Consider the following 13,047-nt stretch of genomic DNA (forward strand, 5'->3'; position numbering starts at 1 on the left):
CCCCTCCCCTACATCCTCTGCTTTAGTTCCTCTCTACAGTGCCCAGATAATTGTATTTCATGCACATTTCCTGAGTTTTTCAGATGTTAAAAACCACCACCAAATAGAGGAAATGAACTACATGTTGATCATGAGCACTAGCCCTGGGACCTTCCGGCTCCTAAGGATAATGTTAACCCCTGTGACCCTGTCCTGTTACCTCATCACCAGCCAATCAGAGAACTATTCTCCAGTCATCACACATCCTTCAACCTCACTCCTCATCTGGCCTTTAGAAATGCTTTGCTGAAACCCTTTGGGGAATGTGGGATTTGGCGGGGTGTACGCCCCTTGTTCTCCTTGCACGGCCCTACAATAAAACCTTTCTCTGCTCTCAAGTCCAGTGTTTCAGTTTGGTTGGCCTTAGTGTGTTTCAAGCAAACGAACTTGTGATTGGTGACTCTAAGGTCGATGGGCTTCGTGGAGATACTACCTACTCAAGCCACAAATGACTCCCGTCCTCAGAAGGGTCTCGCACTTGGTTTAAAGTTCTGCTGTTACCTTCTCAAAATTCTTTTTTTCCCCTTGATTTTTTATTATTTTGGACCTGCCACATAACATCTTAGTTCTCCAACCAGATTGAACCCGTACCCCCTGCAGTGAAAGCAGAGTTTTAACCACTAAACCACCAGGGAAGTTTTTCCATTTCAAAATCCTTAATTTTTGAAGGAGTGGCCTCACATTTTCATTTTGCACTGAACCCCACCAGCTATGTAGAGAGGAGTCCTGTTGCTAGCAATCTGTAGATATTAGCCCTCAGAGAATTCTTTAAACCCTAGGGGAACATGGCCAGAGAGTTTGAGGAAGTGTTCCAGAATTAGACACAGACTGTCATCAGGGTTTCCAGGGTCAGAGCTAAGGGGGTCTGTCCCTCACTGGCAAGCCAACCCTTCCCAGGCCTGTTTCCGCCTGCCTCTGACCAATGGCTCCACGTCACGGCATCTGGAGTGTGGCCAGAAAATTCTTCAGCTCCCTACAAGAGGATGAGGACGTTCTTGACTTTTGCAGAGTTAAACACTTGGAGAAACTTCAGGAAGAAAGCACTTGGTGCAAGGTTAAGCTAGCTGGCCCACCAGTTCTGCAAATTCTCATTTCCACGATTCTTAGCATGTTTATTCTCTTCTTGCCAGTGGCCAAAGGACATGTTTCAATGTCTTATTTCCTCTAGGGAGCCTGGAGAGAAGCAACCAGCACCTAATTCAGGAAATCGTGAAGAGATTTAACACAGGCTCCTGTATAACTTCCCTCCCCCCAGCCTCCGCCCCCACCTCCAGCCACACTGAGTCCGTCGGCTTCTTCCTGCAGCAGAGACTAGATGGCAGTTCACCTCTGCTCCCTGAGGTCCCTGTGACTCCGAGGAGCTGGAGTCTGGTCTTGGGAAAACCCCACCCTCCCACGGCTGATATTGAACTGGAGGCACTTCAGTTCCACCTTCCCAAAGTGGTTCTCTGGGGGCTTTCCAATACAGGATTAAATTTCAGAAGCCTGCAAAGCACAGAAGAGAAAGGTGGGTTCCTGTAAGGATTTTCTTTTGTCTTGTTGACTGTGAACCAGGTTGTTCTGAATTGCGTGTCCACATGGCTTTTCTTGTAGGCTGTGTGTTTTCAACCTGTGTATCTGGTTGAGGCTTATTTATTTATAGGAATGTGGAAGGAAAAGAGTGAGAGGGGAGAAGACCTTTGGGGATTTTGAATTTGTGCATCTTTGGATAAAGAATGCTGACCAGCAGAGTACCTAGAACACGAAGTTGAGTCTTCTTCCCTTTGGAGGGAAATCTCATGAAAAGTTGCATTTGGAGGCTTTAGTATAAAGTAAAAAAGTTTACCACCTGCCTTTCCTTTTCAGCAATATAAGCCCCTCCTTAGATTTTTCTTTCTTTCTTTCTTTTTTTTTTTTTTTTTAGTCCTTTCTGAGTTTTTTTCCTTTCAGTTAAAGATGTCCTAAGTGGATTTTCTTACACAAATATAAATAGGTGTTTCTAATTTGGGGTGCTGTTGAGTTATAAGAAATGAATAAGCACTGTGTTCAGGATCTGGTGGAGTGCCGTGTTATTTTCCAGAACTTGCTGGAAATCAATTGTTCTTCCTGAAGCTTCCTGAAGCTAGATGCAAGTGCCTCTCAAGTGATGGCTGAGAAAGCTAATTTTATTTGCTCTCTTGTGATTATCGTCTACAGGATTCTGCTTCCCTTGTTGTTTAGTCACTAAGTTGTGTCCAACTCTTTGCCACCCCATGGACAGTAGCCTGCCGGGCTCCTGTGTCCATGGGATTTCCCAGGAAAGAATACTGGAGTGGGTTGCCATTTCCCTCTCTAGAGGATCTTCCTGACCCAGGGATTGAACTCTTGTCTCCTGCATTGGCAGGCAGATTCTTTACCATTGAGCCACCTGGGAAGCCTTGCTCCCTTTAGCTGGTTGCTTTTTCAGTCCTTACTGGGGCTTGAGATGATGTGTCTACTGAGACCCAAAGCGGGGGTCAGTGGGTGGGGGGCAGTTGGTCAAGGTTTATTCAAATAACACTACACACAGCACGTTTCTATGATTTTTTTTTTTTGCCTCTTATGTTTTTATTGTTTCATTTTTGTCCTCATAAGCAACTCTTTCTCTAGGAGAAATATTTTATAGTAAGTCCATAAAATATCAGTCAACACCTGTTTATTTGAATGTTGACAGTTCTTTCCTTTACTGCTCTTTTCTTCCCTGAACTTTATTTCTTTCAGATGCTGAAAATTTCTTGCCACTTCTGTATTTCACCGCAGCCACAGTCTCCCTCCATTCTGTTCTCCATACTCTGCTATAGGGTTCTTGGGAAAATGCAATTATGATAATGTCACTTTTCAGTGAAATACTTCCATTGCACTCCACTGCTTATAGCTTTGCTTCCTGTAAGGTTGTCCAGGGACTGGCTGCCTCAGGACAAGCTGCAGGGGCAGCTTGTTAGAGATGCTAGTTTTCCATCCCTTCCCGGATTGACAGAATCTGCATTTTAACCAGGTCCCTGTGTAGTTCACACGCACTCAAGTTTGTGAAGCCCCAGCTTAAACTCTGATCGTTATCATCCTGCCAGCCTCACGTCTCACTCCTGACTTTCCAGCTGTATCCAGTACCTTCCAAATACATGAGAGCTCTGCTGCCTGCCAGTGTCCAGGTGTGCTGTTCTCTCTGTCCCCAATAACTTCATTCATCTTTGCCACCCAACTGCCTACTGCAGGGTGATTCTCCACCTGCCTCATCCAGTCCACCTTACACTAAGTGCGCCTCAAGTCTGCGATTTTATAGCACTTAGCAGAATGCTGCTGCCATAGCCCTTAGTACATTAAATGATGGTTGCTAGGTTTATTTTCATCCTTGAGGAGTTCCTGGTCATTGATTTCTGAATGCATAATCCTTGAACCAATGCCAGGTACATAGCTTGTACTCAGTGTTTTTGAATTCATGAATGGATGGACCCATGAATGGATACATTGTCCCAAGAACCCCGCGTCTTCAGACTGAGATCTTGAGTTTGGAGTTTTCCAAGGAGATTGCCAACCTCTATAACATTTCCCCGCACTCTCCTTTATGAAATTTGCTGGATTCTTTTCTTCACCACATATTTTGAGTATCTCCCATGTGCCATACCTTTTTGAATATTTTTTTTTTACTATGAATAGCTTCTCCCGGGAGGTGTTTCTCTATCCATGCCCCCCATTCTCCACCACTCCGAGACAGAGACTCACTCATTTTTCAGCAAATATGTATCGAACACCTTTCCCACACCAGTTCCAGTGTTACTCTCAAGGAATATGATGGCCAAAGACAGAGATGTGAGTCCTGCCTCCATGCAGTTGCCCATAGAGAGGGTGTGGTTTTTTATTCTCCTTGATCCTGCTGCTTCTTAAAAAGCCTGAAGGAAAACTGAAAGCCTTATCTCTAACCAAAGCTGGCACATCCAAGTAGAGACAGCAGGAGTTCGAAGGCAGAGTGATTTAGTAGAAAGAAAGGTGGGCTGTGTTTCAGCATCTGATTTAGTCCAATACCTGCAACTCCCTTGCCAAGTGAACTTGGGTGGGGCCACATCCATCTTGTAGACCTGGATTTTCTCAACTGGTGAACAAGACAGAGAGCGATAAGGAAAAGAAGCCCCTGTCTTCATGAGAGAACAGAGAAGATACTATCCAGGGACCCTATGTACTCAGGTTTGCTATGTCACCAGAGGACTTGAAAGGCAGTGCTCGGTTGTTCCCTGGGTCAGACTGGCAAAGAGGAGATCTTAAGGGAGTCATTTCATATGCCCCGGGCTTAGCCATTACATTGTCCTTGTCACCTTCCATGGAATACAATGAGGCAGTGGCTTCCAGGGAGCAGCACCCTGCAGCTTTGAGGAGTCCACTTGCATTCGCTGTTGAGTGGAGAGCAGGTTTGAAGTAGGGCAGCTGAGGAGGGAGGCAGTGTCATCCTCAGGCAATCTCTGCTTTTGGAAAGCAGCCAGAAGGGAAGGAAGTAGCTCCACCAAGTAGTGCGCAAAGAATCCAGGAACCTATAAGACACAGAACAAAGAAGACATCCCGGACCTCAACTGTGTGCGGCACAGCTGCAAGGACTCCCTTCCTGATTACATTGGGTTTTTTCTAATTCGTGTTCATTTCACTTAGAATCAGAGGTTGGGAGCCAGCCACGGTATCCTTTGTCCCCAAGCTTTGTACCTGCATGGAGTGCATACACAGCTGGGAGGAAACAAATACTTTCTATTTGTTCTCCAGACACAACAACTAGGCTTAGGCTGCAGCAGACTCTTTAGGCTTTTGCAAGGGACCACCCTTCCCCTGTCTGAGTCTTCCCTTCCTGCTCCATCATTGTGTGAAGCTTCCAAATGAAATGCCTTCAAGATATCCTGAGTTCCTTCGTGATTCCTATTCCTTGAGCATCTCTTTGCCTCAACATTTCCTGCACAACCACCTTGCCACCTAGCAGGCAAAGCATTTTCTGCCGGTCATTTCCTAGCCTCTCAAGTTAGCATTAATTTTTATCAGTAAGCACACCTTGTAGCAACAGAAAAAAGAGGTTCACCCGTGTGAGGTGTCGTGGGTCTGTCATGGGTCTGTTGTGGGTCTGTCGTGGGTCTCGGGATGTGTCTGAGATCAAGCTTGCCTATACCGGATGAACAATTTTTTTTTTCATCAAAGGCATAGAGTGGGCTTAGAAAGAGGCAGACCCACTTCTGAATCCTCCATCTGCCGCTTCCTTTAATAAGTGGTTATATATCGAGTCTTAGATTTCTTTCTGAAACTTCAGATAATATTTACCAAGCAAGGTTGTAAATAAGATTAGTTATTTATAAAGTACCGAATATGTTGCCTCAAAAAATACATCAGATCTCAAAAAAGGAAGCTAACCAAGATGGTGAAAATGATAAAAAAAAAAAAAAAAGTCATGTGCAGAATAGTTGAAGGAACCAGGGGATATTTGAAGTAAGAAGTAACTCTTGTAGTCCACGAAAGTTAAAGTGTTAGCCACTTAGTTGTGTCCATCTCTTTGTGACCCCACTGACTGTAGCCCACCAGACTCCTCTGTCCATGGAATTCTCCAGGCAAGAACACTGGAGTGGGTTGCCGTTCCCTCCTCCAAGGGATCATCTTGACCCAGGGATCGAACCCAGGTCTTCTGCATTGCAGGTAGATTCTTTACCAGCTGAGTCACCAGGGAAGCCCCGTAGCCCATGAATGCTGCCTTCAAATATTTAAAGATGGTTGTGTGTGGGAAAAGAGGTCAACATGAGTGGAAATTATACGGTAAAAAGTCTTAGCTCAATGTACAGAAGGACTTACCCACCATCAGATTGTTTAAGCTGGGTGAGCTGCCTTGTGGCAGGGTGAACACCCTGTTCTGGGCAGTATTCCAGGACCCTGGAAGCATGGCCGGGATGTTCCCAAAGGGATGCCTGCACTGGGTGGAGTGTGGGTGATGACCTCAAGGTCTTTCCCGCTCAAATCTACTAAGAGCCTTGTGATGTCAGGGTTCAAGTCCAAGCCACCAATAAAGGTATACGAAAAAAAAATTTATCAGGCTACAGAGTGCCTGAGGCTGCCTTTTGACTAGCTAGCCCTACCCATCATCTGTGATGCTTTTTAAATAGTGTCTTTGCAGCAACAATCAAAAGGTTGGACTTCCAGGAAAAAGAAAAAAAGAAACGAGAACAATGAGATGGGAAAAGTTCACTCCAAACCGCTCTTCTTGGGTTACTCTTCAACTAGATTGTGGGTTACTCCTTGTGTTACAAACAGGTTCCTATTTGATGGAAAATTGCCACAGTTGGGGATATTTTCAACTGCACTGGGGTCAGGCAAGTAATAGCAAGACTCAAATCTTTGTCCTCGATTTCTGCTCTATCTGTAAAACAAAAGCACAGCAATATGACTATGTATTCTTTGTCATCCAGAAATCTAATTTAAAAAATTTTTTTCATTTTTAATTGGAGGATAATTACTTTACAACACTGGGTTGGTTTCTGCCATACAACAAGGTGAACCCGCTGGAAGTATGAATATGAATGTATCCCCTCCCGTTTGAGCCTCCCTCCCACCCCTCTAAGTCATCACGGAGCACTGCTGAGCTCCATGCACTACACAGCAGCTTCCCACTAGCTATCCATTTTACACACGGCACTGCTGCTCTCTCAATTCAGCCCACCCTCTCTTTCCCCCTGCTGGGTCCCCAAGTCCGTTCTCTATGCCGGAAATCTAATTTTAAGAAGTGCAAAATAAAGTAATGCCATCTTCTAAATTGCAGGGATTGTGAGTGAAGTGTTTCCCTTTGCGGGGAAGAGGAGAGCTGGCTGTAGCTGGCTGCCTGCTCTAAGTTCACCAACCATTGTTTTCCACCCACCTTTCCTTTTCTGCTAAGTGAGCCGCATGATAACAGCCTTTCTGCCAGCTAAGGACCTGAAGGCTTTTATAAAAAGGAGAATTTAGCTTAGGCAGAGAGGGACCTGTACTCAGCATCCACTGCTCCCTAGGATGTTTTTCTCATACTTCATCCTTCCAGGACTCAGAAGAACTTTCTGGTCTTGTCATTTTTATCCCTCACATCTTTCCGCAGTCGCTTGGGCAGCATCTTCGCATGCTTTTCATTTCCGCAGTCTTTGTTTTGAAATCTCAGGGAAAAGAAACTGTTGTTCTTTCTACAGAAGCGGACATCAACGGGTGATGTGTTTTGTCAAATCAAAACAAAACTACAGTATATTTTATTTTCCAGGTTTACCTAGGTTTCTTGAAAACAATTAAAAAAAAACCCTTTTGAAATATAATCAACTATGCAGGACAAAAATCAGAGCAATCCATGCAGAGCAGCATGTTTATTTTTAGATGCACATCAGCAGCACAGCATAGCAAAGCAACTGTCTAATGTCCAAGCTAAGGCCCTGGGAATTTCCTCTTAACAAGCCTGCGCTTCCGCGCATTGTTACATTACAAAGGGCCGTGCAGGGCCCGAGTGCAGGGCTCCGGGTGACCCCGCCCACCGTGAAATCTGGAACCTGTCACTCCTTAAGTCTACATGGTCCTCAGGGCCGGGGTCACTGTGCAGGTCACCCCGGCAGCTCTGGGCACATTCAAATGAGTAGGTGTGTATGATTATTTCATCTAAAAATATCTCAGAGACCACTGATGGCGTTCCAGGAACAAAGGTTCAGCTTTCTATTTGTGGCTGTGGATCTCCTCAATCCTCACCCTTGTTGTGAAGTGGACTCTGGTCTAGCCCAGAAATGGGGCTAACTCTGGGTTAGATTACAATTAACAAAGTGGTTTTAAAGCATATTATATATATTTTTTGTTTGTTTGTTTGTTTGTTTTTTAAAGCATAGACGCCTATACACACAGCCCCAACACACACACACACACACACACACACACACACACACGAAAAGGAATCTGACACCTGACCCACCTAGATCTTTCATATTATCCTAGTTTCTGGTTCTTGATTTATCTGCGAAATGGATGCAACAAACCTCACATCCTATTAGTTTGAGGAGAAATAACATGCAGTATTACAAATACACTGACCCAAACTAGACTTCCACTTAAAATTTTGTATTTTGGCCCTAATATGCTTTAAGCCGGCTCTAAGAAACTATTGTAAGAATGTCGGTTAGTGCTGGGTTAGTCGGTGGAAAGTCTTTCCTCTCTCTAAAGTGACATACAATTTGTTGTGTTCAGTTGCTAAGTCATGTCCAACTCTTTTGCCACCCCGTGGACTGTAGCCCACCAGGCTCCTCTGTGCATGGAATTCTCCAGGCGGGTTCCCATTTCCTCCTCCAGGGGGTCTTCCCTACCCAGGGATGGAATACACGTCTCCCGCACTGGCAAGCAGATTCTTTACCACTGTGCCACCTGGATAGCCCTTTTGTAAGAATATTTGCCATCAAGTCTCCAGGGGTTTTTGTTGTTTGGAGGGTTTGCGTTTTTTGCTTTTGTTTTGGTTTGGCTTTTTGCCCTTGCAGAGGAAGAGTCCTCATTTGTTACTAAATGAACACACTATGCTAGGAGAGTTTTCAGGCCTTTGTCAATCTCTGCCCACCCTGGGGAAGGTCAAGGCTGCCAAGCTCAGGGCTGTGTCAGGGATTACCAGGGAAGAGGAAGAGTGGGTCTCAGATCTGCAAGCAGGGGTCCATACCTGCCCTGTGGGGTCGACTGTCTGCACCCCAGCAGCCGCCTGTGAGGATGGGGTCCGGCATGATCAGACACCCCAGGGGACCTGCACAGAGAAACGCCAGCCCTGAGCCTGGATGAGATGGTTGGGCTTTGTCAGCAGGTGGATGGCCGGCTGCCGCTGGGCCCACAGATGCAGGAAAAGGTGTTCTAGTCCTTTGGTGAAAAATGTGCAAGTGTTAGTAAAAACACCTTTATGGATTGTTTTGTTTGCAAGTGTTTATTATCAGGCACTCCTCAGGGGTTCACAGGGCAGGTCGCGAATGTCCGAAGTAGGGCCTGGGAATTTCCTTCCACCAAGGCTGTGCTTCCTCTCTTTGTTACTCCTCAAAGGACAAGTGGAAGCATTCTCGAGAGCCTTACTTAACCCTTTCTTCTGTCCGCCTGCCCCATCACAGACAAATCCATCTATCAGCCTTTGAAGAAGCAGAAAGATTGCAGACTTGGGTTGTGTGGGGACACCCACAGGTGCATATGCAGACAGGCTTGTATATATGTGTGTGTACATGTGTGTATATATGTGTATGTATTTGTGTGTATATATGTGTGTATATGTTTGTATATATGTGTGTATGTGTATATGTGTATGTACGTGTATATGTACATGTGTGTATATACGTGTATATGTTTGTATATATGTGTGTGTGTTTGTATATGTGTGTGTATGTGTGTATGCATATGTATGTGTATATATATGTGTGTGTGTTAGTGGAGAGGAGATAGATAATACAGCATAAAACTTATTTTTTAAACTTTTTCTTTTATATTGGAGTATAGCCGATCAACAGTGTTGTGTTAGTTTCAGGTGGACAGCAAAGGGACTCAGCCATCATATACATATATCTGTTCTCCCATCATATACATATATCTATTCTCCCCTCCCATTCAGGCTGCCGCATAACACTGAGGAGAGTTCCCTATGCTGTACACTAGGTCCTTGTTGGTTATCCATTTTAAATATAGCACTGTGTACTGTCCATCCCAAACTCCCTAATTACCTCTTCCCCCAACCTCCCCCCTCCACCCATAATAAAGCTTGCTTCTTTTTTAAAGTTCTCTTTCAGTATTACTACATACACCCAGTCATTGTTCAGACCAGACAAAATTTCTACTTTATTTACCAAAACATATTTTCATAGTAAAAATGCTCACCCAATTTTAGTTCCTGTCCCCATTCCCTGTTCCCAGAGCAGGCCCTTCCTAGGATGATAGTTGTTATTCCACTTTGGAGTCGGTAAAATGAGTGGAAAGATCTGTCATGAACCAAGTTCTTTATGGAGCATAGGCCACCTGCCTGAACTCCACTAGGGACCAAGGGAAAGCAGAAGTTCTGCCTGTGAGAAAGTTCAAGCCCATCTGATGTATTTATACCTGTATGCCGACACATACACTCATGCTTTGTAGTGAGAGTACAAGGCAGTCAGGGAACAGTGTGATCCAAGTCCAGGAAGATCAGAAGAGGAACCTGAGCCCTTGTGCAGCCAGAGATGCTATTATGATACCCAGACACATTTTTCTCATGACTGTAGTGTCCTCAGCTCTCCAAGCACCAACACAGCCAAGTACACGCATACAGACACACACACACACACACACACACACACACACACAGGGGGGACACACAATTCACTCTCAAGAGACAGCTCTGCCATCTCAGAGGAAATTGCCTCTCGACCCCAGCTCCACAGAAGTTTCTTCTTCCACACCCATCTCTTCTCATTCTTTTCCTGCCTCCAAAGAAGAGACAGGCCTTTGCTGCATCCAGAGCTCGGCTTTAATCCCATCTCATTTCCCAATAGGCTTCTCAGATGGCACAGTGGTAAAGAACCTGCCTGCCAAGGCACGGAACACAGGAGATAAGGGTTTGATCCCTGAATTGGGAAGATCCCCTGGAGAAGGAAATGGCAACCCACTCTAGTACTCTTGCATGAAGAACCCCATGGACAGAGGAGCCTGGTGAGCTATAGTCCATGGGGTCACAAAGAGTCGGACACGACTGAGAACACACACACACTCAACCCTAACCTCACTACACTCTCCTCTGATTGGCTCTTCCCACTGTCATTTAAACCTGCGTAGGACCATCTGGTGGCAGAACCTTTACTGACCACACAGCTACTCTTCATCTTCCTTTCCTCCTCACCGTGAAATGCAAGAAAGAATTGTTGATGTTCACGTCCTGTGTCATAAGTAACTACTCACCCAGCAAATGACTCTGTTCTGTCTCCTCATCTCCCTGACTTCCAAGACTCTCTGTGACCTCCATGACCCCAAGCCCACCTCGCTTCCTTGTCTACAGCATGTGCCCTTGTGGACTACCACCATCTGTGCTCTCCTCCTGCCTTCTGGGGTTCCAGAGCCTCCTAGCTTTCTAACTACTCGGTTTTCTTTGCAGGTTCCTTTCACCTACTGTTCCTGCCACTTCCCAATGGCCACGATCTGGACCACCTTCCCTTCTCCATCTCCATCACCTCCCTGCTGAAATTCACCTCTCTGTCCAGAGTTCTCTTTTCTCCCTTCTCTGTTAAGTAAACTATTGATCATCCAAGTGCTCAGGCACTCAGTCACGTTCGACTAAACTTTGTGACCCCATGGACTGTAGCCCACCAGGCTTCTCAGTCCGTGGAATTCTCTAGGCAAGAATACTGGAGTGGGTTCCCATTTCCTACTCCAGGTGGTCTTCCCGACCCAGGAATCAGACCTGCGTGTCTTGTGTTTCCTGCCTTAGAAGGCAGATTCTGTACCACTAGCGCCACCTGGAAAGCCCCCATTGATTATCCAAAGTCTGTCTGAAATGCCACCAGATTACTTCCTTTTTACATGTCTCTCCATCCATGAGCTGACTTGTCTTCCAGGCATCCTCGCAACCCTTCCTTATAGTGCCTTTCATATTTGTATTCTCAGTAATTGTTCCCATACACTTATTTCCTAAAACATAGAGATGCTTCCTCATTCATCTTTGTATTCCTCACCCCCAGCACAGCTCCTGGCACATGGGGTTTTTCACTAAATTATAAAGAGTTGAGAATGTCAAAGTGTCATTTAACAGACACTTTAGTGAACTTGTCCCTAAGCTTAAATAACAGTAAACAATAAATGGCTTTACTGTTTGGGGATAAATGATATTAGTAAATTTTTATTTAGATATATATTTAAATTTTTAAAATGCAAAAATTATATCTGAATATACTTTTTAAAGTTAACTCACATTTACACTGCTAACAATATTTCACTTTTCTTCAAGATGGAAGTTAGAGTCCTGAGCACTTCCTATTTGAGTGTTCAGTCTCTGTTTAAAAGCAGAAAGGAATGACAACTTGGATTTCATGTCGAATTAAATTTTCCCTCAGGGAGAATGTCTGAATGTGTCATGAATGACGCTGAATTTTCGTGCACCTGAAGTGGGGTTGCCATGGTGGAACAGGGCTAATATTTTGCCAAGGTTTTGCCACTTCACTATGCAGCTGGCATTACGTAAAATTTCCCCAGCTGCACCTGCAGGTCTTTTGAAGCCACGGAGATGGATTTGCTGAATTGTTTGAAGGAGAACCAGGGGCAGCCCAGGAGAATCAGCCTTATCACTGAGTCAGTACCAAATCCACTCAAGGTCCTGTCTCCCAGGAGCTCAAACGGCAGGGGTGGGTCTCAGAAGGTGGGGCCAGAGGCTCACCCAACTCTGGGTGGTGACAGTATTCTACCTCCTCCCTGGGGCTATGAAGAGAAAACATAGGAACTATTTATGTTGAAAAATGCCATTCCTTTAAATCTCTACATTAGGTTTTTGTAATAATGCATGTAAAATATTAGTACAAAAGAGCAGGAAATGGCATGTAAAATATGAGCCACAGGTAGCATGGTTTGTCCTAGTATGGTTGAGAGATGGCTGGAGCACTGGTCAATATGCAGATTGCCAGGCTCTACCTAGATCTATGAAATCAAGGAGGAATGTGGGGCAGGAAGCAGGAAGGAGAGCTGAGCTGGGGAATCCACATTTTTTTAACCAGCACTTTAGATGGTTTCTCTGAAGTCTGATGGACATTTTATTATGCATCAATAACAATATATAGGAAACACCTGGCAACCTGTGTTTAGAAAAGTGTCTACACTGGGCAGGTGGTGCAGTGGTAAAGCATCTGCCTGCCAATTCAGGAGATGCAAGAGATGCTGGTTCCATCCTTGGGTCAGGAAGATCCCCTGGAGGAGGGCATGGCAACCCGCTCTAGTATTCTTGCCTGGAGAATCCCACGGACAGAGAAGCCTGGCGGGCTACAGTCCACGGGGCCGGAAAGAGTCAGATGCGTCTGAGAGCACATACGCATGCAC

At 45.1% G+C, this 13,047-nt stretch overlaps 1 protein-coding gene across 1 annotated transcript in view; it reads left to right on the forward strand.

Moving 5' to 3' along the window:
• Positions 1 to 1,167: 1,167 nt before the first annotated feature.
• ADGRF5 (adhesion G protein-coupled receptor F5) overlaps positions 1,168 to 13,047 on the forward strand; it is a 112,735-nt gene continuing 100,855 nt past the window's right edge. Inside the window, exon 1 of the mRNA XM_070361023.1 lies at positions 1,168 to 1,546. The gene's annotated coding sequence lies outside the window, so the exon portion shown is untranslated. The remainder of the gene's footprint in view (positions 1,547 to 13,047) is intronic.

The sequence above is a fragment of the Bos mutus genome, chromosome 23 (genome assembly GCF_027580195.1).
Source record: "Bos mutus isolate GX-2022 chromosome 23, NWIPB_WYAK_1.1, whole genome shotgun sequence".
Lineage (NCBI taxonomy): Eukaryota > Metazoa > Chordata > Mammalia > Artiodactyla > Bovidae > Bos > Bos mutus.